Genomic DNA, 17,273 nt, shown 5'->3' with positions numbered 1-17,273 from the left:
TTGACAAATTCTCTAAACGGCAAATATCCAATTTCTGTTTAGGCAGATAGACTACAAGTTTATATGCTCTCTGCAAAACAGCAGTTTATTGTTGTACTCTTCCACTGCCCAGTAAGAGAACAGAACTGAGAAGGTCCATCATTTTTAGGTTAAACATCTTGTCACTTTCAGCACTGAAATGGTGATCAGCATTTCTGCAAAGAGTAAGTATAACATATCAATGATTTTCAAACTATTCTCCAAGTAGCCCTTGGAACTCCACAGAAAGCCCCAAGGGCCACTGGTTGGTTGGAGAGAAAAAGGAGACTCAAAGATTTGGTCCCAAGTCCCAGGAGAGGCTTCAGATGTCTGTCACAGCTTTACACAAACAAGGTCTACTTCTTCAGAGTTAAATGTTGGGGTTCTATGTAAGAGTTTAAGGAAAGTTTCATGTCTTTTTTTTTTAATTAGTGATACAATAGATTTTAAGTGAATATCTTGCTAGTTATTCATGGGTTAATCATCACTTATAAAATTTAGCAATTAAGATAGTAGTTAACACACATCAAGGAAGAGATCAATCTGTTTTCAAATAATCTTTAGCATGTGATTAAAAAATGCCCTTTTTATTTGAAAGGCAGTTACAAAGAGAGAAGGAGAAGAAAAGACAGGAAGAGAGATCTTCCATTCACTTCCTTTGGGTCTCCAATATGAGGGGCAGAGACCCTGGGACTTAGGCCATTCTCCACTGCTTTCTGGGCACATTAGCAGGGAGCTGTATTGAAAGTGGAGCAAGCATACATTTGGCATGGGTCAGGGGCAGACCAGACTGAACCAGTTCGCATCACACACTGGCGAATCCAAGCACCAGAACAGAGTGTGGGTCAACCCAGGTACAGTTGTGACAAAAACCAGTGCACATTACGGAATGCCAAGGTGAGGTTGCCTGTAGCAGATGTGACCATAGTGCCCAACCAGCACACGTGAGAACTAGGGAGGGAGGGGGTGGAGCTGGCAGGGGGAACGTGGGGGGGCTCCCCTGCTGGACAGCTACTCCCACTGAAGAGTGTGAGCTGGGATGGGGCAGACCAGACTAGGCAGGGCTACAATACCTGTGGGCCTCATGTGGACTAGGTCAAGGAAAAGCCAGGCTGGGCTGATTGTTCCTACTGGTGCTAACAAAAATTAGAGTGGGTGAGGGTTGGTTGGGCTTAGCAGCACCATCAGCTGGCAGAAGCTGGCAGTGAAGGATAATTCTGTTAAGTTAAACTGCAGAACCACCTGGAGAGTACATGATCTGGGAGTGGGAGTGGCCTAGAAGGGAAATAGTAGGCTCCTCCCTCTTGGGTTACCACTCCCATGGGGGGGGGGGAGGGGAGCACAGAAACCAGGACAGGGGCTGGGGTGGCTAGACAGAAAGGCACCCAACAGCATGTGTGTGGGCTGGATAGTTGGGCTGGCTGGGTTGAACTAGGCTTCAATGCCCAATGACATGTATGAGAGCTGAATGGGATGTGGGACAGACTGGACTAGTTTGTTGCACATACTGGCAAGCATCAGAACCAAGGTATGGGGCAGGCCTGGTGGGGGTTATTGTGGGTCGCTCCAACCAGGCTGCCACTCCCACTGGTTTATATGAGGGCTGTGTGTGCTAGGCAAAATCAGACTGGACTGCAGAACCCATTGATTCCAGTGGAAGACAGTGCTGGAAACAGAACCGACCCAGCAATTGCAACCACCAGCTGATCAGGGCAATGAACTGTACCGGGCCCTGTACTTGCTACTACACACAACAATCTGGTCTGGGAACACCTCGACAAAGTTTCTTTGGGGATCTCCCCAATCAAACTGCCAGACTCAGAACCCTAACCATGAAAAGACAGAGGACAGAACAAGACAGTCAACTACCTCAGCCATATGCTGGCAGTGAAAAACTGGGCAAACGGAGACTCTAAGATGGACTATGTCAATCAGTGGATTCTTCAGCAACCTCATTGTGCTTGGAATGGTGAGACTGGCAGCACTTTATAACTGTTGAACTATCAAAACCAGTTGAGCAAGACCCTCAGAGCATGCCCCACATCAGGGACCTGGGATGGGTGGGAGACTGGGTGGGGTTCTCCTTTTATCTCCCCCTTCACCCCAGATACACGAAGAAAACAATGTGGAAATAATAGTCTTACCCACTTTCCTGTAGTCCTTGAATATTTTTGCCCTAATTAACTATGTAAAGATTGTCAAAAATAAAGAAAAAAAAGTGGAACAAGCAAAATGATGGACTTACACAACTGCTTACGAAGAACTATACTATTGTAATACAGCGGAAATCAGTGGGAGGAAGGGAGTTTGGGGAGGGGATAAGGGAAATTCCAGAGCCTATGGAATTGTATCATAAAATTTAAAAAAAAAAGAATAAAATTTAAAAACAAAGAAAGAAATAAGTGGAGCAACTGGGATTCAAACTGGTGCTTATATGGAATGCTAGCATTATAGGCAATGGCTTAACTAGCTGTGGCACAGTATCTGTCCTTATTTGTTTTAAAGATTTATTCATTCACTTAAAAGACAAAGTTACTGAGATGGAGACACACACACACAAAAAGATAAAGAAATTGACCATCCCTGGTTCATTCCCCCCAAATGTTTGCAATGGCTGGTGTTGTACTAGATTGGAAGCAGGAGCCTGGACTCCATCTGGGTCTCCCATGGGCATTGTAGGGGCCAAAGCATTTGGGCCATCATCGACAGTTTTTCCAGGTATACTAGCACAGAGCTATATTAGAAGTAGAGCAGGTGAGACTTGAATTGGCACTCAAATCAGTACTAATATGAGATGCCACAGCACCAATCCTTATTTTATTAGTTTTAGAAAGTTTTAATTAAAGCAACTTTTTTTTTTTTTTTTTTTTTTAAGATTTATTTTTATTATTTTTTCATTGGAAAGGCGGATATACAGAGAGGAGAGACAGAGAGGAAGATCTTCCGTCCGATGATTCACTCCCCAAGTGAGCGCAACGGGCCGATACTATGCCGATCCGAAGCCAGGAGCCTCTTCCGGGTCTCCCACGCGGGTGCAGGTTCCCAAAGGTTTGGGCGGTCCTCGACTGCTTTCCCAGGCCACAGGCAGGGAGCTGGAAGGGAAGCGGGGCTGCCGGGATTAGAACCGGCGCCCATATGGGATCCCGGGCGTGCAAGGCGAGGACCTTAACCACTTGCGCCACCGCGCCGGGCCCAATTAAAGCAACTTTTATGTGATTTTTTTATGATACTATTTTATTTATATTGATTTGAAAGGCACAATAACAGAAAGAGAGAGACAGAGATCTTCCATCCACCGCCTCATAAACAGCTACAAAACTGAGTTCAGAACCAGGTGAAAGTGAGGGGCCAGGAACTCATCCTAGTCTCCCACATAGATGGCAGGGGCCCACATACTTGGGTCATCTTTTATTGCTTTCTCAGACACTATACAGGGAGCTGGAGTAACTGGGACTCAAAACTATCTCTCCTAGTTTTATGGGTGCTGGAGACACAATTGGCAGCTCAGCCTGCCGTGTCATAGCACTGGGTCCAAGATATTTTTCCATGGTGATTATTTAACACTGAAATGGAGGAATTAGAACACCAAAGATATTAAAAAATTGAAAATTATAGTTTAAGGATTCTGGAAATTACACTTAATATATCCCAAATGAGACATGAGCCTAACAAAAGAATTTCCCGTTCTATTAATGCATGTGGACCATGTACCTGGGACTGCTGTTGTGGTGCAGAAGATTAAGCTGCTGATTGAGATAGCAGCATTGCATATGCTCTGTCTCTGATACAGCTCCTTGCTCATGTGCCTGAGAAGAGAATCAAAAGACGGCCCAGGCACCTGAGCCTCTGCCTACTGTGTGGGAAGCTCAGGTGCATTTCCAAGCTCCTGGCCTAGGCTTGGCTGACCCCTAGTGTTGTGGACATTTGTGAGTGCACCAGTGGATGGAAGATCTCTCTGTCCTTCTCTGTCACTCTGGCTCTCACATAAACACAATAAGAAAAGACATGTCAAAAGCCAGGAGAAGTTATATACATATACTGAAATAAAATGCCAAAACCTAAAAATTTACAGAATTTCTAAACACTAATAAGCAAATCACATATCTCTTTAAAATAGATCATTAGTAAGCAATGGGCAAAGTGTACACACACACTTCACAAAGGAACAGAAACTGCTGGTGAGTACAGGAAAAAGTTCAGTTTAATCAGTGATTAAGAATATGCAAATCAAAGCAGCAGATATTATGTTATGTCTATCAGCTCAGCAAATGTTACAGAATCAGACAATAACATATGGAGCAACAGGCATTCCTTCAGGAGGACAAATTGGTACTACTTTGGAAAATCACTTAGCATCATCTAGGAATGTTTAAGCTGCATATATGCTTACAACTAGCAATTCCATTTTTAGATACATATATATCCTAGAGAAATTCACAATAACGTCCGTATAGCATTACTTACTGTCTCTAAAAGTAACAAAATTTCTAACAGTAAAACTTTGATATTCGGCAACAGAAGAAACAGGATAGTAACAGATTAGAATTCAGTAGCTAGAATATTTAAACATTTGAAAATACGCAGCAGTGAGAACAAATGATCTAGTCACAAACAGCAAGACGTATGAATTTCACAAACATGCTGAGGGCAGGGGAGTGTTTCAGAATATGACATACTGATTCCTTTTTACAAACAGTAACAACAGAAACTCAAAGACAACTACCTGTGTGCTAGGCATTGTTCTAAGCACTCTGCAAACGAAATGCACAAAACTCCTAGCAACACTATCAAACAGATTCTACTTTTGATCAACACTTCACAGATGAGGAAACAGGTGGTGGGTGATACCAGGTCTTGTGCTCTTGGACTCTGCATTACACTGCCTGCAAAAGCTCTGAAGGGAGCGTCAGACAGTTGGTGCAAAATGGAAGTAAAAGACAATGTGAGACTTTAACTTATATCATCCATAAAGTATAGTACCATACTATACCATGCATTTACCTTGCAGCAAATCCAGTGCACTGAGGGCTCTTTCCTAGCATTAAAGCGCTTGCTATTTTCAAGTGAACACAGCTGATGTGTTAGGGCATGTGTTATGAGCAAAATATGACACAGGAACCACAAAACATGCTCATACTATGGGAGACACAAAAACATAGTACAGCAGCTCACTGAGTATGAGTGTGGAAAAAAAAACATCTGTACTGTCTTAACTGATCACTACACTGATTTTAACTATTTGTTTACTGTTCTCTAAACAAACACAATTAATGTGAAATTACCCAGTTTCATTCTATGCTCAGTTGTGCTTCTACTCAAGAATTTCATGAAGTCACGAGACAGAAAAAACACATCTTCCAGGACAAAATAAATAAAATAAAATAAAATAAAATAAAATAAAATAAAATAAAATAAAATAAAATAAAAGTGTTCGCTTACTAAAACTGAAGCTAAAATAACAAATTAAATCACCATGATATTAACATAGAATATTTTAAACAAGCATGAAGTAGTTTGTTTTCAGCTTTTTTCTTTGATTTTCAGTGTTTCTCAAAAGGTGGGGCTTGCTTTCAAAATTTACAGTGAAGGGAAATGCATTAAATTCTTACTATGGGCCAGACACTGTTATTACTGATTTATACACATTTAATCCTTACAACAACCATAGCAAAATATTTCACATTGGTGCCTAAATTTTGCTTTTATCCAAGTTTCCAAATAGAACGTTAGAAATAATGGCCATTTGCTTTCCAGATTGCTACAAGATGATCATACAATGCTTGGCATTCATTAAATTCTTACTATAGGCCAGGCACTGTTATTACTGACTTACACACATTTAATCCTTACAACAACCATAGCAAAATATTACTATCATGATTTTACTGGTAGGAAAACTGAGGTATGGAAAAGTTAAGTAATTTTCCCAATGTCACACAAATGGAGAAACTTGGGGATTCACATCCAAGTATTCTGTCTCCAGAATCCACAACCTTAACTAGTACATTATACTGCTCCTCACAATATTTGAAAAATTCATGAAATTATTTTGACGGATAAAAATAACCCATTAAAAACAGTATTAAAAAATTATACAGCAGTTAAATATTTACAATATTAACACCAAAATAACTTATCATAGGTTGATACTTTGCAGCTATTTCAGAGTTCAAGGCTAACATGAACAGTTTTGAAATTGGACAGACCTGGCTCTGAGTCTTGGTTGTATCTTTATAAGCTGTGTGACTTTGGACAAGTTTCGTAACTTCACCAAGTCTCAGTTTCCTCATCTGAAAAATGAGAATAATAATATACATCTCACAAAGTTGTAGTTAGTAGCAATTACTGTTGCACTGCATGATACAGTAACCCTAGATAAGATCCCAAGAGTCAAGAAGAGGAGCCTCTCAATTTTCTCCCAGAAAACAGACTTTATTATGATAACATAAGGAAGACAATCACACCATGTCACTATGGCAATCTCAAAACCCATACACTAATGCAAAGCAATCACCTCTAAAACATAATTAAGGTTCCTATATAAAAGTCAAATGCATAGAGGTAAATTATGAGATTGCTGAAGTCAAATACTGTACACACACGAAGAGACAAACAACCATTGGTTATATATTAACAGTAACCCTCACAAATCCCATTCTTCACCTAGTTGTTGACGCATCAAGATTAGGAGCCTGAACAAGCAGGCAGCTATGTCAAGAAAGATCGCCATCTGTCACTGTTAGAAAAGCTGTGCTGAGGAGACTGGAATACAAAGGAAACTTACTCAAATTGACTGGTTTAATTTCATAATCATGTACCTTCTTCTTCACACTAAGACAAAACCACTAATTAACAAACAGTATATAGCAAATTGTTTTAAAAGTGTGGCTTGGGGGCTGGCCTCATGGCAAAGCAAGTTAAGCTGCCACCTGTGACGCAGGCATCTCATAAGGGCGTCTGTTCCCGTTTCAACTTTTCTACTTGCGATTCAGCTCCCTACTGATGACCTGGCAAAAGTAACAGAATATGGCAAGTGCTTGGGACTTCGCCACCCTTGTGGGGAACCCAGATGAAATTCCTGGCTTCTGGATTCAGCCTGGCCCCGCCTTGGCTATTCCAGCCATCTGGACAGTGAACCAGCAGATGGAACATTTTTTTCCCTCTGTAACTCCCACTCCCAAATAAACAAACAAATAAATCCTTTTTTTAAAAAAAAAAAGAAATGTGCTTAAGCCCAGCACCAGTAGCTTAGCAAATAAAGTCCTCGCCTTGAATGTGCTGGGATCCCATATGGTCGCCGGTTCTAATCCCAGCAGCTCCACTTTCCATCCAACTTCCTGCTTGTGACCTGGAAAAGCAGTGGAGCCTGGATCAAAGTCTTGGGACCCTGTACCCATGTGAGAGACCTGGAAGAGATCCTGGCTCTGGATCAGCATAGCACAGGCCATTGCAGCTGCTTGGGGAGTGAATCATTGGACCCAAAATCTTCCTGTCTTTCCTCTTCTGTGTATATCTGATTTTCCAACAAAAACGAATCTTTTAAAAAAAAGAAATGTGCTTGGAATTTGATTTTTTTTAAGATTTATTATTATTATTTTTTTTTATTGGAAAGGCAGATATACAGAGAGGAGAGACAGAGAGGAAGATCTTCCGTCCGATGAGCACAACGGCCGATACTATGCCGATCTGAAGCCAGGAGCCTCTTCCGGGTCTCCCACGTGGGTGAAGGTTCCCAAAGCTTTGGGCCGTCCCCGACTGCTTTCCCAGGCCACAGGCAGGGAGCTGGAAGGGAAGCGGGGCTGGGCTGCTGGGATAGAACCGGCGCCCATATGGGATCCCAGGCGTGCAAGGTGAGGACCTCAAGCACTTGCGCCATTGTGCCGGGCCTGGAATTTGATTTTTAATTTTAATTTCTACCTGTACCCAATGAAAACTGTATAGCTGGTGAGAGATTAAATACTGCAAGTTGAACTCAAACTCACATTCAGCTTTCAAAAATGCAAAACACCACAAAGAAAGTGTCTATCACAGGGCATAGTAAAACCTTATTACTTGCCTTAAAAAGCCTTTTGAAACCAATTTAGAATCCTTTCTTCCATTTAACTCTGTCCTATCTCTTGAGAATCTTATCATCTAGAACATACTCAGTTTTTTAATGTCTTTTAATTTTAATGTTTTGATACAAACTAAGTTCATTCCTAAATTTGTATTTGTCTAACAGTCTTTGATGTTTAAATTTAGGCTAGTATTTTTGGTGGAACGTCAAAACATAATGTATCAGTCTTACTGCATATATTAGAGGCTACCATTATCATGGGTGTTAACTTTTAGCATCTGAATAAGGGCTTCATTTGCCAGGTTTCTCTATTCCATAATTCCTAAACATTTTCTTTGTAAGCAAGTAAGCATTCTATAAGATAGCACCTTGAAACTTTGTGAATGCCATGTTCCTTATAATTTTTTTAAAAAGATTTATTTATTTTTATTGCAAAGTCAGATATATAGAGAGGAGGAGAGACAGAGAGGAAGATCTTCTGTCCAAACAAACAAAGCCAGGACACACATACACATGTGCATGTATAAATATGTATGTAAGAGATAGATATGCATAATGTACACGTGTATAGCCTAGTTTCACATAAATATTAAAATCTGTGAGTTTCTGATCTCCAATTCAAACCCAACATAACAGTGTTCATTCTGGCCTTCCCTCTTTCCCCTATAAGGTCATTCAAAGAGTTCATACAAAAATGCATACTAGGATGCACATTAGGAAAAACTTTACATTTATCAAAATGGTTTCTGGATCAGGGAAAGCATTTGATAAAGCAGCTGAGATTTTGCTTTGGACACATTCTGCTGACATGCACACTGGGAGGCAGCAGGTGATCGTCCAAGCAAGTATTGATGTTGTCATTATCCACGTGGGAGACCCAGGCTGAGTCTGACTCCTGGCTTTGGCCACGTCCAACTCTGGCTATTATAGGTATCTGGAGAGCGAACTGGCAGACCAAGATTTCAGGCTGTGGTTGCCAAGTATATGAGCAAGGCCACTGTTCTTCCCGAGAAAGGAGGTGGAAAAGTTAACCTGGGCCAATGACCCACTGGTGTACACAAAAACTGCACTGGGAGGAGACTCGATGGAGCAGCTTGGGAAACTCCTTCATAGGAACACAGACTCTGCAGGGAGTGCAAGAAGCATGGCAAGAAGCAACCCAGACCATGCCAGGTTACAGAACCCGTCAGCATACATGTGGACCAGGGGACAGACCAGTCTGGGCCAGCACAGAATACCCCCTGGCAGATCTGAGAACCAGCATAGGTGGCAGGAGGAGCCAGATTGGGCTGCAACACCAGCCAGCTCACATCAGGACTGGGACAGCAATTAGGCTGGGTTGGGATAGGCTGTAGCACCCACCAGCAGGAGCTGGAATAGGGGAAAGACTAGACTAGAACAGGTGGTACAATAAGACTATGGAAGCTCAGGTGAGGTGAGTCATGCCAGCCTGGACCAAATGGGGGCCTGGTACATGAATCCCAGGGACAAGGAATATAGTATGGGTTGCGTAGGTTGGCTCAGGTCATGGGGTCCACATGTGTGGTGGGAGATGGGTTCCTGAGCACTGGGGACAGGGGGAACAGGTAGGTGTGGGTCTCTTGGCCCAGATCTTGCGGCCCACCTTCTAGGTGGATGTTGGTTCCCGGAACCCCAGGGTGGGGAATCTGGCAGGGCCTGGGTGTCCTGGTCCAGGTCTCAGGGCTGGCATAATAGGTGGGTGTCAGGTTCATGAACCCCAGGGGTGGGAGATCCAGAGATGCTTGGGACACATGGCCCAGCTTCTTGGACTCGCCTGCAAGAACATGCCCTACTTAATGAAAACGGTGGAGCAGTGTACACAGGCCCTGGTGCAAAACGAGATTAAAGCAGCACATTTGATGCTGGAGCAGAAGAACAGAACTGGACAACAACCCCAAGCAAACGAAAAGAGGAAATGATTTTTGGTGAATGGAGCCAATGGACATTGGGAGGGTGACATCATCCTCGGATCAGTGAAATAGGCAGCATTTCAGAATTATCCAAACCACTTGGACAGAACCCTCAGAGTATGTACACATTGAGACTCTGGGTTGATATGAGGTGGAGGTTCCTCATTCCTGGGTACTGGGATATGTGGAAAGTCATGAGTGGTTCGGTTTTCCCCTTTGCTTCTCCCCTTCCCTCAGGAACAACAAGAAACTGCAAATGTGGAAGTAACAAATTCACCCAATTTTCCCTAAACCTTGATCATTCCCACCCTGATCAATGATGTAATAATTATTTTTAAAAATAAAATAAATTTTAAAATGTTAAATTAAAAAATTTTTGGCAGTTAAAATTTAATAAAATATAAAGGTTTATTTTTGAGATAGATTATTTCAAAGTAATTTTTTTAAATGACTAGTTCCCAGTATAACTACACATTATCTTCATTACTAAACAGTCCTAATCTCCAAGTCTGGATGTATACCTACCCTCTGAAACATCACTTTTTACTTCTTACAGTATTTATTCTTTTTGTCATGTATTATACTACTGGCACATGCCAAGATCCTATGGAACTCTGACATCTTAAAAGGAGAATGCATGGGTTGGTTATAGTTGCATAATAGTAATAAGATCAATTATTTATCAAGCATATTTGCTAATTAGTTCATTTATTCCTTCAATTATCGTCTCCATTTAGTATTGGACAGATGAGAAAATTCAGTCTCTGAGAAATTAATCAAGTGATCCAAAGTTACACAGGGTAACATCTAAACTGAGGTCTGTTTGGACCTGAAGCCCATGTTCTGGGATGGACCAATGGCATGAGGATCAAGACACCACCTGGGATGCCTGCAACTCACATGGAGTTCCTGGGTTCAAGTTCCATCTCTATTCCCGATTCCAGCTTGTTACTAACATGCATGCTGGGAGATGGCAGGTAACAGCTCATCCAGATGGAGCCCTGGATGCAGTTCCTGACTTTGTCCTGGCCCAGCCCAGGATGAGTCAACCAGGGGATGAGAGTCTCTCTCTGTACATCTCCTTCTAAATAAATGTGAATTTTAAAATAATGCCAACATTATCTTTAATTAACCTCAATTACCTAATTTAGAACCTCATCTACAAGACACCAAATTAATTTCTACAGAATACCCAGGTAAGTAGGTATGGCGGGACAGGGGATACTAAAGAGAACATGAATTAGAGTCAGGAAAATGATCAGATCATCAGTAGACAAAACAGTTTACAAGATACGAAGATCCATAAATGGTTTACAAAGGTTGGCATGATTTTGTCTTTGTTGATCAGACCATCTCTTTGATGTCTTAAATCTACTATGCTTCACCTTTGATTTCATTTTTTTTTAATATTTTTCTTTAATTAAAACACAGATTTAGAGATAGAGAGAAGGTATAGAAAGCAAGAGATCTTCTATCTGCTGGTTCATTCTCCAAACGGCCACAATGGCTAGGGTCTAAAGCCAGGTGCTTCTTCCGAGTCCACGATATGGGTGCATTAGCCCAACGATTTGGGCTTCCTTCCACTGCCTTCCCAGCCATTAGCAGGGAGACATGGAGGAAATGGAGCAACCAGGACTTGAACCAATACCCATATGGGATGCTGGCACCACAGGCAAGCCACGGCACCAGTAATTTTTAGGCAGGAAGAAGCTCTTAGCTCCTGGCTTTGGACCAATCCAGCTCTAGTCACAGTGGCCATTTGGGGAACGAACCAGTAAACACAGGATTTGTCTCCCTGTCTCTCCTCCTCTCTGTAAATAAACCTGCCTTTCAAATAAAAATAAATGTGTTTTCTACAGATTTATTTTTATTTACAAACAAGAGACACAGAAAGATCTTACATCTGCTTGTTCATTCCCCAAGTAGCTGCAAAGGACAGAGCAGAGCTGATCAGAAGGCAGGAGCTTCTTCTGGGTCTCCCACATGGGTGCAGGGTCTCAAGGCCATCCTCGACTGCTTTCTCGGGCCATAAGCAGGGAACTGGATGGGAAGCAGAGCAGCTGGGATATAAACCCATACGGGATCCCAGAGCTTCCAAGGCAAGGACATTAGCCACTGGGCCCCAAAATAAACGGATCTTCAAAAACAACAAAGAGGCTGGCATTGTGGCCAACCCCATACAAATGAGGGCTCAAGTCCTGGCTTTTCCACTTTCAGTCCAGCTCCCTGGTAATGCATCTAGGGAGGCAATGAAGGACATCCTATATACTTGGGCCTTGGCTACCCATGAGGGAGACCCAGACGGAGTGCTTAGCTCCTGTCTACAGCCTGCCCTGCCCCATGAACCTGTAGATAAAATTTCTTTTTCTCTCTCTCCCTTTCTGTATCTGTCTTTTTAATAAATACATCTTAAATTACTTAAAAAACAAAATGCTGAGTTAAATCTAACATTTTTCATTAGCTTTCTTCCCAGGGCAACTAGTTGCAGACAAGAGCTTTGGCAATTTCACAGGGGTTTCAGAGACAGAAATTAGAGCTCAGGACTATCAAGACAAGCAGGATTGGAGCAGAAAAATCCCAGAGAAGAGACAATTTTAGAAACGTCTGGACAGTCTGGCCTCCTTTTGCCCTTGGGGTATTTACCAAATCCTACCCCATGTAGAGGTTAGAAGTCAAGAATGACCCCAAGTGTTTATGTGAAAGCAAAAAATGTAAAATTTTTGGTAGCTTCACAGTAGAGTTCAGGGTCTGCCAAAGAGGAGAGTTGCTGGCAATCACCCTGAATACCATCTGATACTCTTGAAGTATAAACTGCATTTAAACCCACCCTTGAGAGGACTAACACAAAGCCTCAAGTCTTCTCAAACCTGTACCGGATCCAGGTCATGTGATCTACTTTTAACTAACATGAGAATTAAATTCTCCCAGGAGACCACTATCATCATCACGAGCCTCTACCATTTCTCACACACAATGTTTGACATCCAGTTTCAAAGTTACTAGGAATGTCTGGGGACAGGACCAAATGACTAAAAGCCAAGAGAAAAAGCAGACAACAGAAAAAGAAAAAAAAAGTGGATCCAAATATTATAATTTCCAACACAAACTTCAAAATAATTGTGATTAAATGTTCAGGAAAACAGATGACAATGTAAGAATTTTCACCTCAAAACAGGGAAAATTTTTTTTAGTTTAGAAAAATCCTAAAATATAACAACATAACAGATGCTTTTAACGGTAGGCTGGACATTAAGTGAACTAGAAAACATGTCAGTAGAAAATAACCAGATGAAACACAGAAGAGGAGGAAGAAGAAAAAAAAGATGTGAAGTACAGAAAAACAAAAAATGTGAGACACTCAAATCTAACAAGAAACTTCTAATCTACCGATATCTACAATCTAGAAAAGAACAGGTCAAAGAATAGGGGAAAGCCATATCAGAAGATATTGAAACTTAACAAAAAGTCCAGATTTAAGAAGATCCATGGACAAAGAAAGCACATTGGCACACTGTTGAAAACAAACATACTACTATTTAACAAAACAGTGATGTCTAACGCAATGGAATGATATATTTAAGATTTTAAAAGCAAGCAACTGCCAACCAAGAATTCTACTGCCCAACGAAAACCACCTTCAAAAATTAAGGAAAATTAAGATTTTAGACAAAGTCAAATGTTCACTACAAATAAGCTCACACTCAAAGAAAAGAATTCTCTATAAAGAAGGAAAACATAAAGCTGGCATTGTGGCGTGGTGGGTAAAGCCACCAGCTGTGATACTAGCATCCCATACAGAGACCTAGCTGCTCCACTTCCAATACAGCTTCCTGCTAATATTTCTGGGAAAGCAGTGAAAGAACACTCAAGTGCTTAGGCCCCCAATCCACCTGGGAGACTTGGCGGAAGCTCTTAGCTTTTGGCTTCAGTCTGACGCTGTCCCTGCCATTGTAGCTATTTTGGGAATCAACCAGTGGCTGGAATCTTTTCTCTCTTGTTCCTCCTCTCTAACTCTGCCTTTCAAATAAATAAAAATTTAAAGGAAAAAAGAAAAAGAATACAATCCCAGATGGAAGTGTGGCAACACAGCAAATAATCAAGACCACCAGAAAAAAGGAAATACGTGGATAAAATTAAGTAATAGTGGATTACTCAAAAAAGTAACAGCTAACACAATGCAAAAAAAAACGATCAGAGGAATGATAAATATAACAAAATGGCTGTGAGGTCCAGAAAACAGGAAGAGATTAGGTACCAAATTAGCCACAATACTTCCTCTCATCCCAGTCACAACTCTTTACTGGGTGACTTGCTTTTTGGCAAATGGAACACTAGAAAAAGTGGCACGGCAGAGTCTTAAAAAGCACTCACACATTAGAATTTGTCTTCTCTTGCTGCTTTTAGAATTCTGAAGCCAAAAGGTGAACAAGCTTGCCTGATAGAGAGGCCATACAGAGAACAAACTCCCCCATCCGGCCCTACTGTGGCCAACAAGCCTGCCATTTCACGAACAAGTGAAGCTATTCTCTGTCCTTTGGCCCTAACCAAAATGAGCCAACCATGAGAATAGCCACGTCCAAGTCCCAACTACAAGTCCACAGAATCATGAGGATTAAATGAATTATGTAAGCCACTCAGCTTTCTATATAACAAAAGCTAAATGAGACAGAACCAATACATGCCCTAAGAAAAAACTCAGGTAGTGTCTTCAGAAATTGTTGTCATGACTGAGTAAATTCTACTGAGATCTACCTACTGGGTAGAGATGTGGGATACTGCTAAACATCTACAAGGACTGTCCTCTAAAACACAAAGTATTGGCCAGCCCCAAATGTCAACAACAGCAAGGTGAAAAGCCCTGAGGTGAAGTGCCTTCAGAAGAGTCATGTCCAATAGCAGCCTCTGTAGTGATGCACTTGTCCTGTGTCTGTGCTATCCGATACAGTACCACTAGCTACGTGAGCACTTGCAGTGCAGCTAGCTTCAAAACTACAGCTCTGTGTTGCTTTAATTAAATTTAAATAGACACATGTAACAGCTGTAAAATATACATGATAGCAATGTCAACCTTGAAAATGTGAAAATGCAGCTGGACAGTTGAGGAAACACTTGCTACAAATAAGTATTCCAAACACAGTGTTTCTGTATTTCTAAATTCTGTTGAAACAATGAATTGAAACTGAAAAGTTTTTTTTTTTTAGATTATTTTTTTTAAAAAACCATGGTTAATGGAAAGATATGTAACAACCTTAAGAAGTCAACTTTTCTATTGTTAGAATTAGACTTCAAGGGCTCTTGTACTCTAATTTTTTGGAGTTGAAAGTAACTTAAGAATCATTTCATTTAGAAGCCTTTAAATTGTGCCAAATAAATTAACTTTATATTACATCAATTACAATTAGATATCTACTTACTATATTACTGATTTTCTTGTAGCAGTTCAATATCCTTTCTTTTCTTCTCTACTCCAACCCCATACACCACCAGAGAAGCAAAGAATTTGGTTCAATGCTCTAACAATTCTACAGACTCTTTTCTGAAAAACTTGTCAGCATTAAGTAGGTCAGTTTTCTGCTCTAGTGGGTGTTTTGGCAACAGACTGTCTACTGGAATACAGTGGCTACTCTGCCTGGTAAGCACATACCAAAAAGGAAAAAGAGTTAAGAACCAAAGGAGCTCAGGCAGCCTGACTGTTGGAAGAAAATCTCCCAGTCTCCACAGAGTGGTACCAGGAAATACTGACAGGAAAGAAGAGCCAGTCACGAAGAAAATTCAAATTCATATTTGTTCTATAGAATGAGGGCTCAAGATTTAAAGGTCCTTGGCAAGCCCTGCAAAATTTTGCTGATAATTTGATATGTGCTCAAACCAATTCTAATCATTCAGATTTTAAGAAGTCGAATAAAGATAACAAAAGATATCTATATAATGTTCTATTAAGAATTCTGGGAAAGATGTTTGGTCCAGTGGGCTAGATGCTACTTGGGACTCCAAATCCCCTACCAGTTATTTGGTTTCCTGTCCTGTTCTGCTCATTATTCCAGCAGGCAGCAAAGACTGCTCACATTTCTGCGGGGACAGAGATGAGCTCTCAGCTCCTGGCTGCCGACGAATCCAGCTTAGGACACTGTGGGTATGTGGGGAGGTATCCCTCACTCTTGTTCTTATTCTCTCTTTCAAATAAAAATAACAGCAAAAAAAAAAAGTGCTTTTAAAATTCTAACAGAAGAAACTATTGTATTACTGCAACTTAAACTCTGGGAAACCTCTTTTATATAAAACGTTAACTTCCTTTGTGAAGAAACTTCTCAAATTTTTGTCTGAGAGGTACAGAAACAGGGATGCGTTGGGAGGGATGGGATGGAATGATCTCCCATATGCTGGTCTACTCTCCAAATGCCTATAGAGCCAGGGCCAGGAGCCTGGCACACAGTCTGGGTCTCCCACATGTGCAGCAGGGACCTAAGCATTTAAGCCATCATGCCTGTGTCCCACAGTGTCTGCAGAAACTGGAATCAGGAGTACAACTGTAATGCAAATCCAGGCACTGTGATGCAGTGACCTAAAGTAGCAGCTTACTAGCAAACACTCCCCTCCCTCACCTGCTGCCAAAAATACACAGACACACTTCCTGAAAATTGGGTTTTGTTTTGTTATATAAAAGGCAGAGAGAGAAAGACAGTGACAGACAGAAATCTTTCATCTTCTGGATCACTGCCCCAAGGCCTGCCACAGGGATGGGCCAGGCTGAATCCAATAGCCAGGAACTCCACTCAAACCTTCCATGTGGCTAGCAAGAACCTAATACTTAGGCCATCCTCCCCTGCCTTAATAGATGTATTAGCAGGAAGCTATATTTGAAGCACAGCAACCAGGATTTAAACTGACCCTCCAAAATGGGATGCCAGTAATCCAAACAGTGACTCAACCCACTGTACCAAAACATCAGACCTCCGCTCGCTCCAATCATTCTTTAGACATCCTTATTACAGGATTATTACACTTTCGTCTTTGTTATAAGACTGGGTTACTTAAGGACAAAAGCTGGATCTTAAGCTTTTTGGGTTTGTTTTTATGATTTATTTATTTATATTGCAAAATCAGAGATACAGAGAGGAAGATCATCCATTGATGATTCACTCCTCAAGTGACTGCAATGACCGGAGCTGAGCCAACCAGGAGCCATGAACTTCCTCCAGGTCTCCCACACAGGTGCAGGGTCCCAAGGCTTTGGGCTGTCCTCAACTGCTTTCCCAGGCCACAAGCAG

General features: G+C 41.4%; 1 protein-coding gene across 4 annotated transcripts in view; it reads right to left on the bottom strand.

Annotated features, from left to right (window-relative positions):
• Positions 1-17,273, bottom strand: part of NUMB (NUMB endocytic adaptor protein) — an 81,390-nt gene that overhangs the window by 38,574 nt on the left and 25,543 nt on the right. For all 4 annotated transcript variants that reach the window (XM_040975332.1, XM_040975334.1, XM_040975333.1 and 1 more), the window contains exon 3: positions 6,225-6,308. The gene's annotated coding sequence lies outside the window, so the exon portion shown is untranslated. The remainder of the gene's footprint in view (positions 1-6,224; positions 6,309-17,273) is intronic.

This window comes from Ochotona curzoniae, unplaced genomic scaffold, assembly GCF_017591425.1.
Source record: "Ochotona curzoniae isolate NIBS_2020 unplaced genomic scaffold, NIBS_Ocur_1.0 contig_2688, whole genome shotgun sequence".
In the NCBI taxonomy this organism is placed as follows: domain Eukaryota; kingdom Metazoa; phylum Chordata; class Mammalia; order Lagomorpha; family Ochotonidae; genus Ochotona; species Ochotona curzoniae.
Note: the sequence above shows the minus strand (reverse complement) of the source record. Positions and strands in the feature narration are given on the sequence as shown.